The sequence below is a fragment of the Halictus rubicundus genome, chromosome 18 (assembly GCF_050948215.1).
Source record: "Halictus rubicundus isolate RS-2024b chromosome 18, iyHalRubi1_principal, whole genome shotgun sequence".
NCBI classification, from domain to species: Eukaryota; Metazoa; Arthropoda; class Insecta; order Hymenoptera; family Halictidae; genus Halictus; species Halictus rubicundus.
Window position 1 is genome coordinate 9,311,883 of NC_135166.1, and position 17,472 is coordinate 9,329,354.

A 17,472-nucleotide genomic window follows, 5' to 3' on the forward strand; every position below is an offset into this window, starting at 1 on the left:
CTTTTGACACAGAAGTGAATATGTTATTAACGTTAGGTGAATGCCAAAAAAATTATCGGCGTGCAGCAGTGATGTTTTTTTAACGTTATGGGATCAAACAATGTCATGCAACATTTCATAATTTAGAAAAGCGGGGATATGTAAAGGACAAAGTTATGTTTGAACCACCGACGACAAAAGAGGATATGAAACAAAGAATACGTAACGCTTGCGCTTCAGTGACTCCCGAAATGTTAAAAAATGTTAGAACAACTTTGATGTTTCGAGTAAATAAATGTTTACAAGCCCGTGGTGGACATTTTGAACATTTAATTTAAAGTACATTTTATTTCTTCACGAATAAGCAAAGGACTCAAGTGCGTATAATTCCATAACGCTATTTCCGAGCGCTTCAAGTACCTACAACTCGAAACTTCAAACTGTTATATCTCATCATGGAAGTATCTGACAAAAAAATGTTTCAGACAAAATTGACTTGTTTTTTCCGGTAGAATCTAAATATGTAACATTTTTAGGGGGTTCCATTTAAAATTACAAAGGTACCTCCCCTCCCCCGTTAAAGGGGAAGGGAGGCCACTTCACGTTTATGTAGTCAGAAAGGCCCTTCAGTTCCATGATATCAAAGAATTTGACGGACGAAAAGGAAGTAACATCTAAAATCATCGACAAGGAATCCGCATCGGACCACAAATATTTATTTTCTAGCATAAGGTACGATAATAAGATTGACAAGGGAACTAATGCTAAAATGTCCAGGTGGAAAATCACAAAGTCAGGACTCGAAAAAATGACGACGGCAGTAAAGGAAAGACTGAGAGAGAAAAAATTGGACCAGAAACGAGCTATAATGTAGAGGAAGAAAAGATGTTCCTGGAAATCATCCCAAAAATGTGCAATAAGGAGCTGGAAATGAACAGCGGAGAAAGAAAAAAAAAAGAAATAACAATGTCTGGTGGAATGAGGAGATTAGAGAAGCACGAAATAAGGTCTACAGACTGAGGAGGAAAACACAGAGATACAGAAAGAGAGGAAATGAAGAACTAGAAGAAATATCCAACTTCCTGTTTAGAAAGGCAAAAAAAAGAACTCCAGAGGAAAATTGCAAAAGAAATGGAAGGAACTCTGTGAAACAGTCGAAAAAGATCCATGGGGAAAGCCTTACAAGACAGTAATGAGACAAGTCAAACCAAACACTCCACCAGCGGCTATATCGGAAGATCTTGCGGTGGTAGTGCTAAAAGAACTGTTCCGGCGGATAACAAAGGAAAGAGAAAGGACGATAAAGATAATGAAAGCGAAACGAGGGATGAAAGTAAGGAGAGAGATAAAGCGACGCACGAAGAGGAAGAAGAAGAAGGTAATACGGTAATCCCGATGATCACTAGGAAAGAGATACTAAAAGCGGTAGAATATATGAAACCGAAAAAGGCAGCAGGATTAGACGGGATAGCACCGGAGATAATAAAAAAACTAGGGGAAAATATACCAGAACGATTTGCAGCACTAATAAACGGAATACTCGAGAGGGGAAGGATGCCTGAAGAGTGGAAAAAAGCCAGGACAATCCTCCTCCGAAAACCGGGAAAGGACCCGACAACACCTGCAGCATATAGGCCGATTTGTATAATAAACGCAGCTGCCAAACTATTGGAATATGTAATAAGAGACAGATTTTATATGGAAATGGGAGAAGAAATCTTCGATAAAAACCAATTTGGCTTCGTGAAAGGCAAATCCACGGTGCATGCCATGGAAAAAGTTGCGAGAGAAACAATGATTTCAACGGAAAAACAAAGATTCGGGGCAATGATAGCGCTCGATGTAAGGAAGGCCTTCAATGCCCCGAATTGGGAGGCAATAATAAACAATATGAAAAAAGAGAACTAAGTCTATACCTAACAAGGTTCATTAAAAATTATTTCGAGGACAGAAAAGTGGCTTACACAACGGAAGGCAAAATTATCTGGAGAAGGATGGAAATGGGAGTGCCACAGGGGTCAGTGCTAGGGCCGATGCTCTGGAATATGGTATATGGCGAGCTGCTTAAAAAACCGCTCCCACCTATGTCTGAGAGAATCGCATTTGCGGATGACATCATAAGCACGGTCCAAGCAGCTACGTTGAATAGACTTAAACTAAGGACGAATCAGATAATTGAGGAAACTAGAAAATGGATGGGAGAAAAAGGACTTGCCCTTGCGGTGCAGAAAACGGAAATAATAATGATGAACAAAAGAAGGGTGGATGATAATTTTAGCATCGAGATAGGGGGAGTCGCAATAAAACCAGCCTACCACCTCAAGTATTTGGGAGTGACCTTCGACGACAGGAAATGCTTTAGGAAACATTTTGAAGAGGTTACAAATAAAGGCATAAGGACAATGTCAGCGCTGAGCAGTTTAATGACAAATGGCACTAGAACAAGCCAGGCAACTAGGAAATTATATTACATGACGCTAGAAGCGATAGTTTTGTACGGAGCTCCAGTATGGGCGCAAGCAGCGACAATTCAGGCCAATTATACAATCCTGAAAAAAACACAAAGGCTAGGACTGGCCAGGGTGGTATCGGCATATAGGACGGTACCCTCGGAGACCCTCTGCGTATTGTCAGGCACCACCCCATGGCATCTGAAAATAGAGGAGAGAAGACAGCAGTTCGAGGTGGAGAACAAAATAATTAATAAGGACAATCTCAAAAAAATTGAGGCATTAACAAGAGAAGGAAAGACCTTAGAAGAAATGCATGAAGTGTTGGAAGGCCTGAGAATAGAAATAAAAGACTTAGAAGAAGAAGATAAAAGTAGAAAAATAATTAAAAACTGGATAAGAAAGAAAATGAAAAAAGTCACCGACATGATTTGGCAGCAGGAATGGAACGAGTGCTGCGTTGGGAGGTGGACTCACCGGCTAATCCCCAACATGGAGAGATAGGAAGCACGGGCAGCTGAATTTCCAATGCACGCAAATGCGAACGGGGCATGGAGTTTTTAACACATTCAGGAAGAGAATAGGGAAATCCCAAACGGAAAAATGTTGGTACCATCAAGGCAGCAGGGATACGCCGGAGCATACTCTCATCGAATGTCCAAGATGGAAGAGCGAAAGAGAAGAACTGAGAAAAGAAATGGGAATAAGAGAAGAAGAAATGAGTCTGGGCAGAATCATGGGAGAAATGCTGGAAAGAGAAAAGAGCTGGATGGCATTCTCCAAATTTTGTAAGGACGTAATTAAGGAAAAGGAGGCCGAGGAAAGGAGAAGGGAGAAACAGGGGATGGACGACCCGGTGTTGAGGGATACTCAGGAAGACCTGGAGTCTGGAGATCCAGAAAGAATGGAGGAATTATAATAAAAGCTAAGTAGATGAGAGTATAACGTAATTTAATTTAGATAAGAAAACGAAATAATAAGTGCATGAGTGTTAAGAGGTTTATTTTTTCGGCCTACTCAGGAAAGGTGGAGGAGGAGTCGAGAGCGAGAATGAAGGGCAGCAAGAAGGAGGGAACGGACAGACGAAGGTGACAGCAGAACACAGACCTGAAATGGGGAAGCTGAAAAAAGAAACCGGACGAGGAAGATAAAATAAGATAAGTTAGGAAAATAAATAGAATAGTAAGAAATAAAAGTAGTCGAAAGATAACTTAATCAAGAAGAAGAAGAATAGGAGAGAAATAGAAAGAAAAAGATTAATTTTTAAAAATAAAGTAAAGTTTCAGTCAAAACGAATGATGCGATAAACAATTGCAGAATAATTATTAATAGAAATAAGGGTTAAGTAGTAAGATAAAAACAAAAGTAAGGTTAATATAGAAATAAGACGTAGAAGTAAGAATCTCTCTCTCCCCGTAGAAGCGAACTAGAGACGAGTAAATGAATTAGGCATAAATAATAAGTAAATAAGGATTTCCTCTCTGTGGACATAAATAAAAGGAATGTGAAAAGAAGGAGTACAATTATAAGACTAAGAAACTAAGATCGCGAAACCAAAAAGTAAGGAAAGGAAAGGTCAGTTATAATAAAAGGATGCAAATTGAATCCATTATATAAGGAAAAGGAGTAAAGGTTAGTGAAAATAAAGTGTTGAAGGTTATCATAACGGGGAAATAGGACGTCTAGTAAATGATAATAGAACCAAAAGAAATAATCAAAAGACTCCGACTACAGAGAGGAAGGACCTTATTAGATTATAGTTAAAGTGTAGGTTAAAGTTAAGAGAATAGTAAAGTAAATAACTAATTAAGATGTAAATGTTAGTGAATAGAAGTTAAGAGGAATATGTATAGCGGGTCCAAGGAGATAAGGGAAAAATTAGTCCGTATAGCGTTGAATCAAGAGAAAGAGAATGTCAAGCGGGTTGCGTTAATGTTAGGGGCAGCCGAGCGCCCGAAGTAAAGAGCGAGAGTAAAATGGCGGACATTTTGCGTACAACGCAGGAGAATGAAAAGATGTTTATTTTTAGGTAAATACAGAACAGATAGGGTTGAAAAGCAAAACTAGGGCCTATTTCTCATGGGGGAGGCGATAGGGAGTCATAAGAAAGTGTATAAGTCCCGGGTAACAGAGAAAAAAACCGAACGTAAAAAAATAAAATTCTAACAAATCGAGGGGATAGAGGGAAGGAAATAGTAAATTACGCAAAAAACCGGATAGGGATATCTCTAATAGGGAGAGAGGAATGAGGAATTCAAGAGTCGTATCTGGCCGAACAAGGAGCTCAGAGAAGCACACGGTCCGTATAACCTAATGAGCCTCGCCCAGGGAAATAGACCTGTACAGCGTACGAATAGATATAAGAATTAGAATTGTAGGGTTCCCCATAAAAAACGGGGGACATGATGGTGAAATAAGAGAGAAGGCAGTAAGCAAAGTAGAAGGATTGAAATTTCAATTAGTATTATAAAATTTAAAACTCCCAATACATAAGGGGAGGCAAATTAAAAAGTAAAAAATTAAAAACCTATTTTTGGATGAATATTGGAAATAGGGCTAAAGAAAAGTAGAGATCACATTTTGCGAGAAAAATCGGCAACCGATAAAGAAATAGAGCAAAAAGAACACGAAAATGTGCTCCCAAGGGAGTGGGGGAAAGGCTGGGCGCCCAATAACTGGGGGAGAAGCATGTTTGAATCAAGGGACAAGACAGAAATCAAAATAGAAAAAAGTGAAAATCCAATTATTGCAACCAAAGCTAGAAATCCCTAATATATATAGAGAGAAAAATTAAAAATTAAAAATTAAAATTTTTCCAGATAGAATAATTAAAATAAGAATAAAGAAAAGTAGAGATTAAAAGACACGAGAAAAATCGTTAACCGGGAAAAAAAGAGAGCGAAAAGAGCACGAAAAATGCGCTCCCAAGGGTGTGGGGAGGCAACGGAACCCCTATAAACCCCGGGAATCGCATTTTTTTAATGGGGTACAAGTTGCAAGAAATCTAGAAAAAATTGAAACTCCAATTATTATCACAAAATTTTAAGAAAAAATTAAAATGAATAATCAATAAGTTTTTTGAAAGGAAATAAGCAAAATAAGAGTAACGAAAATAAGAAAAAAGAATCTTTAATGAAAATCAGTAAATTGCTTAAAAATAGAGCAAAAGGAGCACGAAAAACGTGCTCTCAAGGGACAAGGTGGGTAATGTGACCTCTATAAACTCAGGGTATCGCATTTTTGAAGGGAGGCAGTAGGTAGGAAGAAAAATAGTAAAAATAAAATTCCATTTATTAGTACAAAATTCCAGGAAAAAATCAAAAATTTCAGGAAAAACTGAAAAAAAGGGTTAGGGTTAGGGTTAGGGTTAGGGTGGGCCCTCCAGTGGAAGAGGGCGGTAACCGGGGGCCTAGTTATAGAGGTCCCTGGTGCCGATGGAGGCCCCAAGGCCGATGCCCTGGCAGCCGGCATGACCGCCGTCCTGGGGGACATGGGGGTCAGGGTCGCCAGGCCCGTGAAGAAGGCGGAATTTCGCCTCACGGGCTTGGATGTGTCCGTGACCCCCCAGGAGGTGGTTGAGGCGGTTGCGAAGGCCGGGGGCTGCACCGTCGAGTCCGTGAGGGTGGGGGAAGTGAAGATTCCACCCAACGGGCTCGGCACGATATGGCTGCAGTGACCGGCCGTAGCAGCGCTGGCCTTGGAGAAGGCCGGCAAAGTGAGGGTGGGGTGGTCCACCGCCCAAGTGGTGGTTTTGGAGGCGCGGCCGCTGCAGTGCTTCCGCTGCCTGACCCTGGGCCACGACCAGCAGCGGTGGACCGCAGCGACCATTGTTACCGCTGCGGGGATGCGTCCCACAGGGCGGTGGATTGCAAGGCCCTACCCCACTGCGTTGTTTGCGCAGCGGCGGGGGGACCGGCAAACCACAAGGCGAGGAGTAAAGCTTGCTCGACGCCTCCAAAGGGGAAGAAGGGCGCGAAAGGGGGGGGCGGTGTGGCGCCACCCCAAAGCCCACCGGAGAGCCCGCCGAGGAAGTCCCAGAGGGCTGCTAAGGCTACTCCCCCCACCTCCGCCCAACAAACGGGGATGGAGGTGGAGGCAGACCCGAGCGGGGAGGGAGACAATAACCCCCTTGCCCCCTCGGCCATCGCTGGGGACGTGAGACCTGTGGGCGCCGCCTAATGGCCCACGCGCTTCGCAGGTCTTCCCAGTTGGTCCTCCAGGCGGGTGATGCCCAGTTGGACTCCGTGCCGATTCGACTCGTGCCGTTTGGACGCCGTGCCGATTGAACTCGTACCGTTTGGACGCCGCGGCGGTTGGATTCGTGACGTTCCCTAACCCTAACCCCAACCCTTTTTTTTTTTTTTTTTTTTTAATATCGTGAGGAAATGTTTTATACATTCCCCGACTCCCTGGGGGGAGTCGGGGTTATGTGGGACTGCCCTTGGGGGAAATCCCCAAGGGGTACCCACTAAAAACCTCACGCCCACCTAAGCTACACGGGAGGTGCCTGGATCGCGCGAGTACTCAACAGGACACCTCCCAGCTATCATCATGCCCCGGGGGAGGGGTTAACCTCCCCCACTGCCTACGCTATAAGACCCCGGGCGGAGGGACCCGCCCGGTGTCCCCATCCCTGGAGCATTCGGATTGGGCTTCCCGAGCCCCAGCTCGGTCCACCCACAGCTCCCGGAGTCTTCGTGCCCCGCTCGGAGCCGGTATCCCGAAGGAACCAGCCCCGGCCGAGGCAAGAAGACGCCGCCACCAGGAGGAAGGGCCGTCGGAGGCGCGATCCGGCACGCCCCGACCCTTCCTTTCCCCAAACCCCCCACGGATCCCCCTCCCCAATCGGGGAGGGACGGACCGACACCCCCCTACACCGGGAAAATAACCCGGGGGTGTCGGCCAATCACGGGGGGAGCTATGCTCCCCCCGGGGGCCCGGGTCAGCTCACACCCCGGGCCCCCAAGTTCCCCGCCCCCAGTTGTGGGGGCATAACAGGGCGCGGGGAAACTCCCCGCGCCAGCCCAACTCCGCCCCCCACAACCGGGGGCACACGTTGGCGCGGGGGAGACCCCCGCGCCCTCATAGCCTTCGCCGCCCCCCTCCTGGGGGCCACACGTCGGCGCGGGGGACGTCCCCGCGCCCACACCCTCCTCGCGGAGCCCGGGTCCCGTTCCCGGGCCCGCTCGGCGGCCTCCTTCTGGGTCATTACAACCTCACAGAAGGAGGCCACCGCTCTCCACGACCCCGCGCTGTCGACCATGTGGTCGACCACGGTCGGCAGCGAGATGTCCCACCCGCCCACTGCGTCTCTAAGGACACGGCGCGGCTCGGCCCAGGCCGGGCACTCCTCTAAGGTGTGCCGCGCCGTGTCCACATCCTCGTCGCAGTGGTGGCACTGCGTGGTCGGCTCCCGCCCCATCCTATGCAGGTACTCTCCGAAACAACCGTGACCGGAGAGCACCTGCGTGAGGCGGAAGGTCAGCCTTCCCCGCCTCCCGCACCATATAAGAAATATGGGCAGGAGGGCCCGGACAATCGGACGTGCGGAGGGTGCCAGGAGCACCCTCCACTCCGCAAATACGTCCGCCCGGGCCTGGCGTTTCTGAGCCTCGAGCTCCTCCTCCTCCTCGCTCGTGAGTTCCACCCCCGGCGGGCGGCGAAACGAGCGGGCGATATGGTATAGTTTCGCCCGCTCCGCCGCCACCAAATGGAGTGGTGGAACCACGGCGAGGAGACCCGCCACCTCCCCAGAGATGGTGCGGTACCCCCGTATGGCCCGCAGGGCCAGCCGTCGCCGCACTCTTTCTAAGAGGTCTTGGCTTTTCTGGCTGGCCCCGAGCGAGCGGTGCCACACGGGGGCCCCATATAGGGCAATGGACCGCACCACCTCCATATAGAGGCGGCGGACATTCAGCTCCGGCCCCCCGATATTAGGCAGCAGCCGTGCAAGGGCGGATGCCGTCCTCTCTAATCGGGGGGCGAGGAGCTCGAAGTGCTCCGCGAAACGCCAGCGGCCGTCGATGACCAGGCCCAGGTATCTCATACTGGGCCCGATCTCGACGGAGGTCTCGGCGACACGAATCCGGAGGTCTTGACCTCGGGGCAGCCGCCACGGCCGAGGCGATCCATACAGCCAGATCGCCTCGGTCTTTGCGGCGGCCACGGTTAGCCCCATCCTCCGGATTCGCCCGACAACGCAGTCCAGGGCAACCTCTGCCAGGTGCCTGGTTCTCCTCCAATCCTCCCCCTCGGCGTATACCAGGGTGTCATCTGCATAACAGATGACACCCGTATCCGGGGGGAGGACAACCCGCAGCACCGCGTCGAATGCCAGGTTCCACAGGAGCGGCCCGAGGACCGACCCCTGCGGAACCCCGCGGTGCATCTCCCTCATATGCACGGTCTTGTACCGGCCGGTAAACACCACCTCTCTGCCGCGGAGGTAGTCGCCGACCACCTCCCGGAGATAGGGGGGCACCTGGAAGTATTCTATCGCCCCCGCTATCTCCTTCCAGGGCAGGGAGTTGAAAGCGTTGGAGATGTCCAACGACACCGCAATCAACACCCTGCCCCGAGCGATAGCCCGTTCACGGAGGAGACGCAGGCGCTCCAAGGCGTCTATCGTGGAGCGCCCCCTCCGGAACCCATACTGGCTGTCGCTCAGGTCGGGACCACCTCGCGACAGGTGCTCGACGAGGCGGGCAGCAATTATTCTTTCGAACAGCTTGCCCGCCTCGTCGAGTAAACATACCGGCCGGTACGCAGAGGGAGACTCTGCGGGTTTCCCCTCCTTGTGGAGGAGAACCAGGCACGCACTTTTCCACACTGTGGGGAAGACTCCCCGGCGCAGGCTCGCGTCCATGACGCACCTGAACGCCGGGGCGAGGACCCTTAGGGCCAAGGCCATTACACCACCGGGAACCCCATCGGGGCCGGGGGCCTTCTTGCCTCGAGCCCGTAGTTCCCGGACGGCCCGGTCAAGCTCCCACTCGGTGACCCGGAACTCATCCGACCATTCTGTGGTCGGCTCCGGGGCGCGTTCCCTCCTCACCTCCTCCCCATCGCTGCGGGGGAAGAGGGTATCTACGACGCGCCCCAAGAGTTCCGGGTCTAACCTCTCCGTGACCGGGGACGCCCAGGGGCGGAGCTTCCCAAGCACCGCCTTGTATGGGCGTCCCCATGGGTCGTCACGGAGGGTGAGCAGGAGCTCTTCCCAGGCCCTGGCCTTAGCAGCGGCTATAGCACGCTTGAGGGCCACGGCCGCCGATCTGTACTCCCTGTACAGCTCGGCGACCCTCGGCTCCGCGTCGCCGCCCAGAAAATGGCGGCGACGGGCGCGGGTGTACTGGCGGCGGGCTCGGCCGGCCGAACTGCGTAGTTCGGCCAGCTCCCCCGACCACCAGTATGTTGACTTTCTCGGGGGCTGAGCTCGGACCCGGGGCATCGCCACGTCGCAAATCATTTGCAACGTGTCCCGGATCCAAGTCGCCCCCTTTTGTGCCCCGCGCTCCCTGGCCGATGGCCGGGCGGAGCCGATAATTGCGGCCCTCAGTAGGTCCCCGTCTAGTCGTTTCAGCGCCCATCTTGGCGCTGACGGGGTGCCACGCCGGAGGGGCGTGTCCACCGGCGGGTCCGAGACCACTGCCACGTCCATCAGGATGTAGCAGTGGTCCGACGAAGTTTCTCCGTCCCAGACCCGCCAATTGGACACACGGCGTGAGGCGGCTGCGGTCGCGAACGATACATCCACTATCGACCAGCCGTTCCACCTCACGCACGTAGGCACGGAGCCCCGGTTTAGCAACCGGAGCTCCATCCCCTCCGCCCAGTCTTCTAGGACTCCGCCTCGGGCGTTGGTCCCGGGGTTTCCCCATGTGGAGGACCTGGCATTGAAGTCTCCCAGGACCAGCACCGGACCGGCTAAATGTGGGGCTATCATAAGCCCCAGCCGGTCCAGGAACCTCCCGAGTGCGGCGGAGTCATAACTGGGTGAGCTGTAGCACCCCACGACCAGAAGTCTTCCCCACTTCACCATTACCATCCCCCTGCCCCGTTCGACCACGAAGCAGGGGGGCACAGTCGCCGAGTGGCGACGCCACCATATCGCCACGGAGTCGTCAACGTCCCCGGACCAGTGTGGGTGGTCCGGGACCCTATACGGCTCCGTGGCGACGGCCAGGCCAACCCCCCACTCCTCCAGGCACTGGACCATTAGGTCCTGCGCCTGGCGGCAGTGGTTGAGGTTGGCCTGGAGTACCGGGAGAGGGGACCAGCGCGGTATATGGGCCATTAATTGGCCTTCACGCTGGTCCCCTCCTTAGCCGCCGGTGCGGGTGGCGGGGGGTCGTTACCCCCCGTCCCGCTGAGGGCCACCTCCACCTCCATACTCTCTCCCTTGGAGGTTGGGGGACCGGCCGTTTTCGCCACCGGAGTATCCGGGGTCGCAACTGGGGTGGGCGCCACACCGCCCACACCCCTCTTTCCTTTCTTGGCCTTTGGTGGCGGGGAGCACGCCTTGCTCCCCGCCTTGTGGCCCGCCGGTCTCCCCAAGGCCGCGCAAACAACGCAGTGGGGTGGCGCCTTGCACTCTACCGCCCGGTGGGTGGCGTCACCGCAGCGGTAGCAGTGACCGCTGCGGTCGACCTCCGCAGTGCACCGCTGCCGAACATGCCCCAGGGCAAGGCAGCGGAAGCACTGCAGCGGCCGAGCCGCCAGCACAACCACCTGGGCGGTGGACCACCCCACTCGTATCTTACCGGCCTTCTCAATGGCCAGGGCCGCGACGGCCGGGCACTGCACCCATATGGTACCGAGCCCGTTGGGCGGAGCCTTAAGCTCCCCTACCTTAACGGACTCGGCGGTGCAGCCCCCGGCCCGAGCCACCGCTTCGGTTACCTCCTGGGGTGTGACCGACACCTCCAGGCCCGTGAGGCGGAATTCCGCCTTCTTTACGGGCCTGGAGATCTTCACCCCCATGTCCCCGAGGACAGCCGTCATCCGCGCCGCCAGGGCGTCGGCCTTGGGGCCCCCATCGGCTCCGGGGATCTCTATTACGAGGCCCCCAGTGACCGCCCGCTTCCATTTGAGGCCCTCAATGCCAAGGGCATCCAAATCGATGCCCTGGCGGGCCCTCCTAATGGCCTCCTCGTAGGAGGCCCTACTCCCCTCCGGTACGGTCAGTGTGACCGCCGGAGAGCGGGGCGGGGCCTTCACTCTGGCCGCTGTCTTACCCCGCTTCGGGGCGGGGGCAGCGGCCTTCCTGGGCTTAGCGGCGCCGGCCGAGACGTCTCCCGCTACTTTGGCCGCCGCCTTAGCAGCGGCCTTGGCCGCGGATATGGCCCGCCTTCCGACGACCTCCGCCCAGGTCCCCGGGTTAGCCGGGGTACCCGGTGCAGGCGCAGGGGACGGGGCCGGGTGGGCGACCGAAGGCTGGGGAGCCCCCCCAGCCTTCTTCCCCTTCTTCTTCTTCTTCTTCTGCTTCCCTGCCGCCCCCGACGCCGGGGCAGGGGCAGGGGCAGGGGCAGACGTCGGCGGAGCAGGCGCAGGGGCGGGCCGCGGCGGCGCTGGGGGAGCTGGTGCTGGCCCCGGTGCAGGCGTTGGCGGCGCTGGAGGCCCGGGAGGCGGCGGTCGGGGGGCCCTATGCGTATCCGCGGCTGGGTAAACGGCCACGACCGCGCGACGCAGCTCCCTTCGCATTTCGTCCCGGAAGGAGTCGAGGCTCGTCTCCAGGAGCGTCCGCATTTGGGCCATCAACTCCAGGGCGGATTCGCCCGACGGAGGTGCCCTGGATGCCGCGAGCGTCGCGACGTCCCCGACAGGGTTGCCGACAGCTTTGAGGGCTGGGTTTGCCGGCATGGTGGGAGCATCACGCAACCGTTTGGTCATCATGAGCTCCCATTTTAACGCCTCAAGGGTGTCGCGGGTGTCCCGCAGCTCCATCTCCAGTTCGGCGTTCCGCTGTCTTAGAATAACATTTTCGGCGAGGGAGGCGGGGTCGGACCCAGCAACAGGATGTCCCCCCTGGACGCCCCTGTGCTCGAGCTCCCTCACCGCCGCCTTGATGTCCGCGGAGGACTCGCGGAAACCCTTCACGTGGGTCCCCTTGAGGTTGCGGCTAGTGTCCGCCAGCTCCCGGATATCGTCAGATCGCTCCGCAATGAAGGCGAACAACTCCCCGGGAAGCATGCTCCTTATCTCCGGCCGCGCGGGATCCTCCAGACGCTCGCGCTCCCGCTTGCGCTTCTTGGCAGCGCTGCTGTTGGAGCCGACCGAGATAATTGAACCCCGATCATCCTCCGGCTCGGGCGCCAGAGTACCCCTCCCATGCCGGGGCCTGAGATCCCGGGGAATCGGAGCCGGCGGTGGTCCCATCACCAGCGGCGCGGGCACAGCCGGGGCCGGCTGCTCCAACCCCGTTGGCACCGGCACCACCACACCCTCCCCAACCACTTCCGGGCGTGGTATCCCCTCCCTCTCCTCTTCACTGGTCCGAGGCACGTCGTTTCGATTTTCCATTTTTCATAATCGGGCCTGGTTACTAAGTCCCCATTTCTGGGGGCCCTTCACTCGTTGCCCTTAATACTTCCAGCGGAAAGGGGTGTTCGCCGGGGCAGAGCCGCTTACCCCGGTAAGCCTATTTGCAACGGGAGTTCGGCAGGTATCCCGAGGTGTACAACGTTCGCGAGCGGTGCATCCACCGCCCACCCCCGGCGCTTAGTCCGGGAGTCTCCCATAGTTCGGGAATTTCCCATCGCCACGGTACCACAGCTTGGGATAGAGACTTTTTATAGAGGTTTATCCTCCTCGCAGGCCGGCCGATTAAGGCAAGCCCCCCGTTCCGGTAAAACATGACCACCGGTTTACGGTATGGGGCCCTGCGGCGACCTCCCCGGTCGTTACCCGCAGGACACAGAGCCCGCGGTTTTTCATCCCTCCGTGTGAGCCTTACCGGCATGGGAGGCCCTGCCAGGATCCGAAGATCCCGCCGGCATCGCCTCACACATCATTGGGACTACTTCCCGCGGAATGCCCCTCGCTCCGTTAGCAACACACAACTATGTGTGTTCCCAGGGTCCACCACGAGGAGGTGGAGCGAGAGGACTTTAGACCTGTGACATCCCTCAAATAGAGAGAACGGCTCGACAGTGGGACAGCTGGTCCCACTGTAGAGGCCACAGGTCCTCGGACCCCTGGGCCCCCAACCCTAACCCCAACCCTAACCCTAACCCTAACCCTAACCACAAAAATAAAAATTCAGATCCAAATTTAACAGATTCCAAATCATATTTAACCATATATTTCACAATATAATATCACCATATGTAGACTTCGAAAAGCAATGATTATAAAATTTACGGCGTCCAAACGCCATGAATCCAACCGCTACGGCGTCGAAACGGCACGAGTCGAATCGGCACAGCGTCCAAAAGGAACGCGTCCAATCGGGACGTGTCCCATCGGTCGGAGTCCAAGTGGAACACCCCCCTCCGTGATCGAACGGTGCAGGGGGATGGTTATGGTGAAGTGGGGAAGACTTCTGGTCGTGGGGTGCTACTACTCACCCAGTTGCGACTCCGCCGCACTCGGGAGGTTCCTGGACCGGCTGGGGCTTATGATAGCCCCACATATAGCCGGTCCGGTGTTGGTCCTGGGGGACTTCAATGCCAGGTCCTCCACCTGGGAAAACCCTGGGACCAACGCCCGAGGCGGAGTCTTAGAAGAATGGGCGGAGGGGATGGAGCTCCGGTTGTTAAACCGGGGCTCCGTGCCTGCGTGCGTGAGGTGGAACGGCTGATCGATAGTGGATGTATCGTTCGCGACCGCCGCCGCCTCTCGCCGTGTGTCCAACTGGCGAGTCTGGGATGGAGAAACTTTGTCGGACCACTACTACATCCTGATGGACGTGGCAGTGGTCTCGGACCCGCCGGTGGACACACCCTTCCGACATGGCAACCCGTCAGCGCCCAGATGGGCGCTGAAACGACTAGACGGGGACCTACTGAGGACCGCAATTATCGGCTCCGCCTGGCCTTCGGCCAGGGAACGCGTGGCACAAAAGGGGGCGGCTTCGATCCGGGACACGTTGCAAATGATTTGCGACGTGGCGATGCCCCGGATCCCAGCTCACCCCCCGAGAAAGTCAACATACTGGTGGTCGGGGGACCTGGCCGAAATGTGCAGTTCGGCCGGCCGAGCCCGCCGCCAGTATGCCCGCGCCCGTCGCCGTAATTTTCTGGGCGGCGACGCGGAGACGAGGGTCGCCGAGCTGTACAGAGAGTACAGATCGGCGGCCGTGGCCCTCAAGCGTGCGATTGCCGCTGCGAAGGCCATGGCCTGGGATGAGCTCCTGCTCACCCTCCGTGAGGATCCGTGGGGACGCCCGTATAAGGCGGTGCTTGGGAAGCTCCGCCCCTGGGCGTCCCCGATCACGGAGAGGTTAGACCCGGAATTCCTGGGGCGCGTCGTTGACACCCTCTTCCCCCCTGGTGATGGGGTTGAGGGGAGGAGGGAACGCGCCCCTCGTCCGACCATTGAGTGGTCGGACGAATTCCGGGTCACCGAGTGGGAGCTGTACCGGGCCGTCCGGGAACTCCGGGCCGGGAGCAAGAAGGCCCCTGGCCCCGATGGGGTTCCCGGTGGTATAATGGCCTTAGCTCTGGAGGTCCTCGCCCCGGCGTTCAGGAGCGTCATGGACGCGAGCCTGCGCCGGGGAGTCTTCCCCAAGGAGTGGAAAAAAGAGTGCCTGGTTCTCCTCCAAAAGGAGGGGAAACCCGCAGAGTCTCCCTCTGCATACCGGCCGGTGTGTTTACTCGACGAGGCGGGCAAGCTATTCGAAAGAATAATTGCCGCCCGCCTCGTCGAGCATCTGTCGCGGGGTGGTCCCGACCTGAGCGACAGCCAGTTTGGATTCCGGAGGGGGCGCTCCACTATAGACGCATTGGAGCGCCTGCGCCTCCTCCGGGAGCAGGCTGTCGCTCGGGGCAGGGTGTTGATAGCCGTGTCGTTGGAGATATCTAACGCTTTCAACACCCTGCCCTGGACGGAGATAATGGGGGCGCTGGACCATTTCCAGGTGCCCCCTCATCTCCGGGAGGTGGTCGGCGACTACCCCGCGACAGGAAGGTGGCTTACACCGGCCGGTATAGCATTGTGCACACGAGGGAGACGCACCGCGGCGTTCCACAGGGGTTGGTCCTCGGACCGCTCCTGTGGAACTTGGCGTACGACGCGGTGCTGCGGGTTGTCCTCCCCCCGGATACGGGTGTCATCTGCATAGCAGATGGGGAGGGCGAGGTTGGTTTATGCCGAGGGGGAGGACTGGAGGAGAACCAGGCACCTGTGTGAGGCTGCCCTGAATTGCGTGGTCGGGCGAATCCGGAGAATGGAGTTCACCGTGGCCGCCACAAAAACCGAGGCGATATGGTTATATTCGTCTCGGGTGTGGCGGCTACCCCGTGGTCAAGATCTCCGGATTCGCGTCGCTGAAACCTCCGTCGCGATCGGGCCCAGGATGAGGTACCTGGGCCTGGTCATAGACGGCCGCTGGCGATTCGATGGACACTTCGAGCTCCTCGCCCCCCGACTAGAGAGGACGACAGCCGCATTGGCGCGGCTGCTGCCGAATGTCGGGGGGCCGGATTTGAAAGTACGCCGCCTCTATATGGAGGTGGTGCGGTCTATAGCCCTGTGTGGGGCCCCCGTATGGCACCGCTCGCTCGAGGCCAGCACGCCCAGCCGCAAACTCTTGGAAAGAGTGCGGCGGCGGCTGGCCTTGCGGGTCATACGGGGGTACCGCACCATCTCCACCGAGGCGGCGGGACTCCTCGCCGTGATTCCACCCTTCACTGTGGTGGCGGCGGAGCGGGCGAAGTTATACCAGATCGCCCGTCCCTTCCACCGCCCGCCGGGGGTGGAACTCACGCGCGAGGAGGAGTTGGAGCTCGAGGGCCAGAATCGCCAGGCCCGGACGGAAGCTTTTTCGGAGTGGAGGGCGCTGTTCCCGGGGTCTTATAACATAGGCAGTGGGGGAGGTTAACCCCACCCCGGGGTATGATGATAGCTGGGAGGTGTCCTGTTGAGTACTCGCGTGATCCATGCACCTCCTGTGTAGCTTAGGTGGGCGTGAGGTTTTAGTGGGTAGTCTCCGGGGGCTTGCCCTCCGGGGAGAGTCCCACATAACCTCTGCTTCCCCCAGGGAGTCGGGGTATGTATAAAACATTTCCTCACGATAAAAAAAAAGGGTTAGGGTTAGGGTTAGGGAACGTCACGAATCCAACCGCCACGGCGTCCAAACGGTACGAGTTCAATCGGCACAGCGTCCAAACGGCACGAGTCGAATCGGCACGGAGTCCAAAAGGAACCCATCCAATCGGGACAGTCCAATCTGGACGTGTCCAATCGGTCGGAGTCCAACTGGGCATCACCCCTCTCAGAGAGCTCCTGCGTGAGTTGTCGCTCTGCGACAACCGCGGCTCTCTCATAAAGAGAGTTCCTGCGGATTCATCGTTTTGCGATGACCGCGGCTCTCAGCGAGCCCATGCGCGAGTCGTCGCTTCCGACGACCGCGGCTCTCACCCGGAAGACTCCCCTCTGCCGCTACGACCTACCGGATACATCCGGTGGTATGTTGCAGAACGGGAGAAACGGAGGTCTTACCTTAACCGGTCGGCCCAACGGGGAGGCGAACCCCTTGAACAAACCCTTAACCTCTAAGCTGAAGATCGCGGCGAAAGAGGTCCCGTGTCTGACACGGACGGTCGGTGGGTCCACCGGCCATTAGCGACTAACCTCAGGACACCTGGCGAAATCCTGAGCGTAAAAGCCTTCTCCCCGGAAAGGGCGTCACCCGGGGAGCGACCGTCTTTCGTCCCTACTCGTGGGAACACTATGGAAAATCTTAATAAAAACCCAAATATCAAACCGAAGAAGGCAGGGAAGAAAGGAAAGAAAAGTGGAGGGAAGGCGAAGGCAGGACACGAAAAGACCCAGGCACACAGGGACGAAGCTAGTACCTGGGAAGACCTTAATGATTCAAGCGACT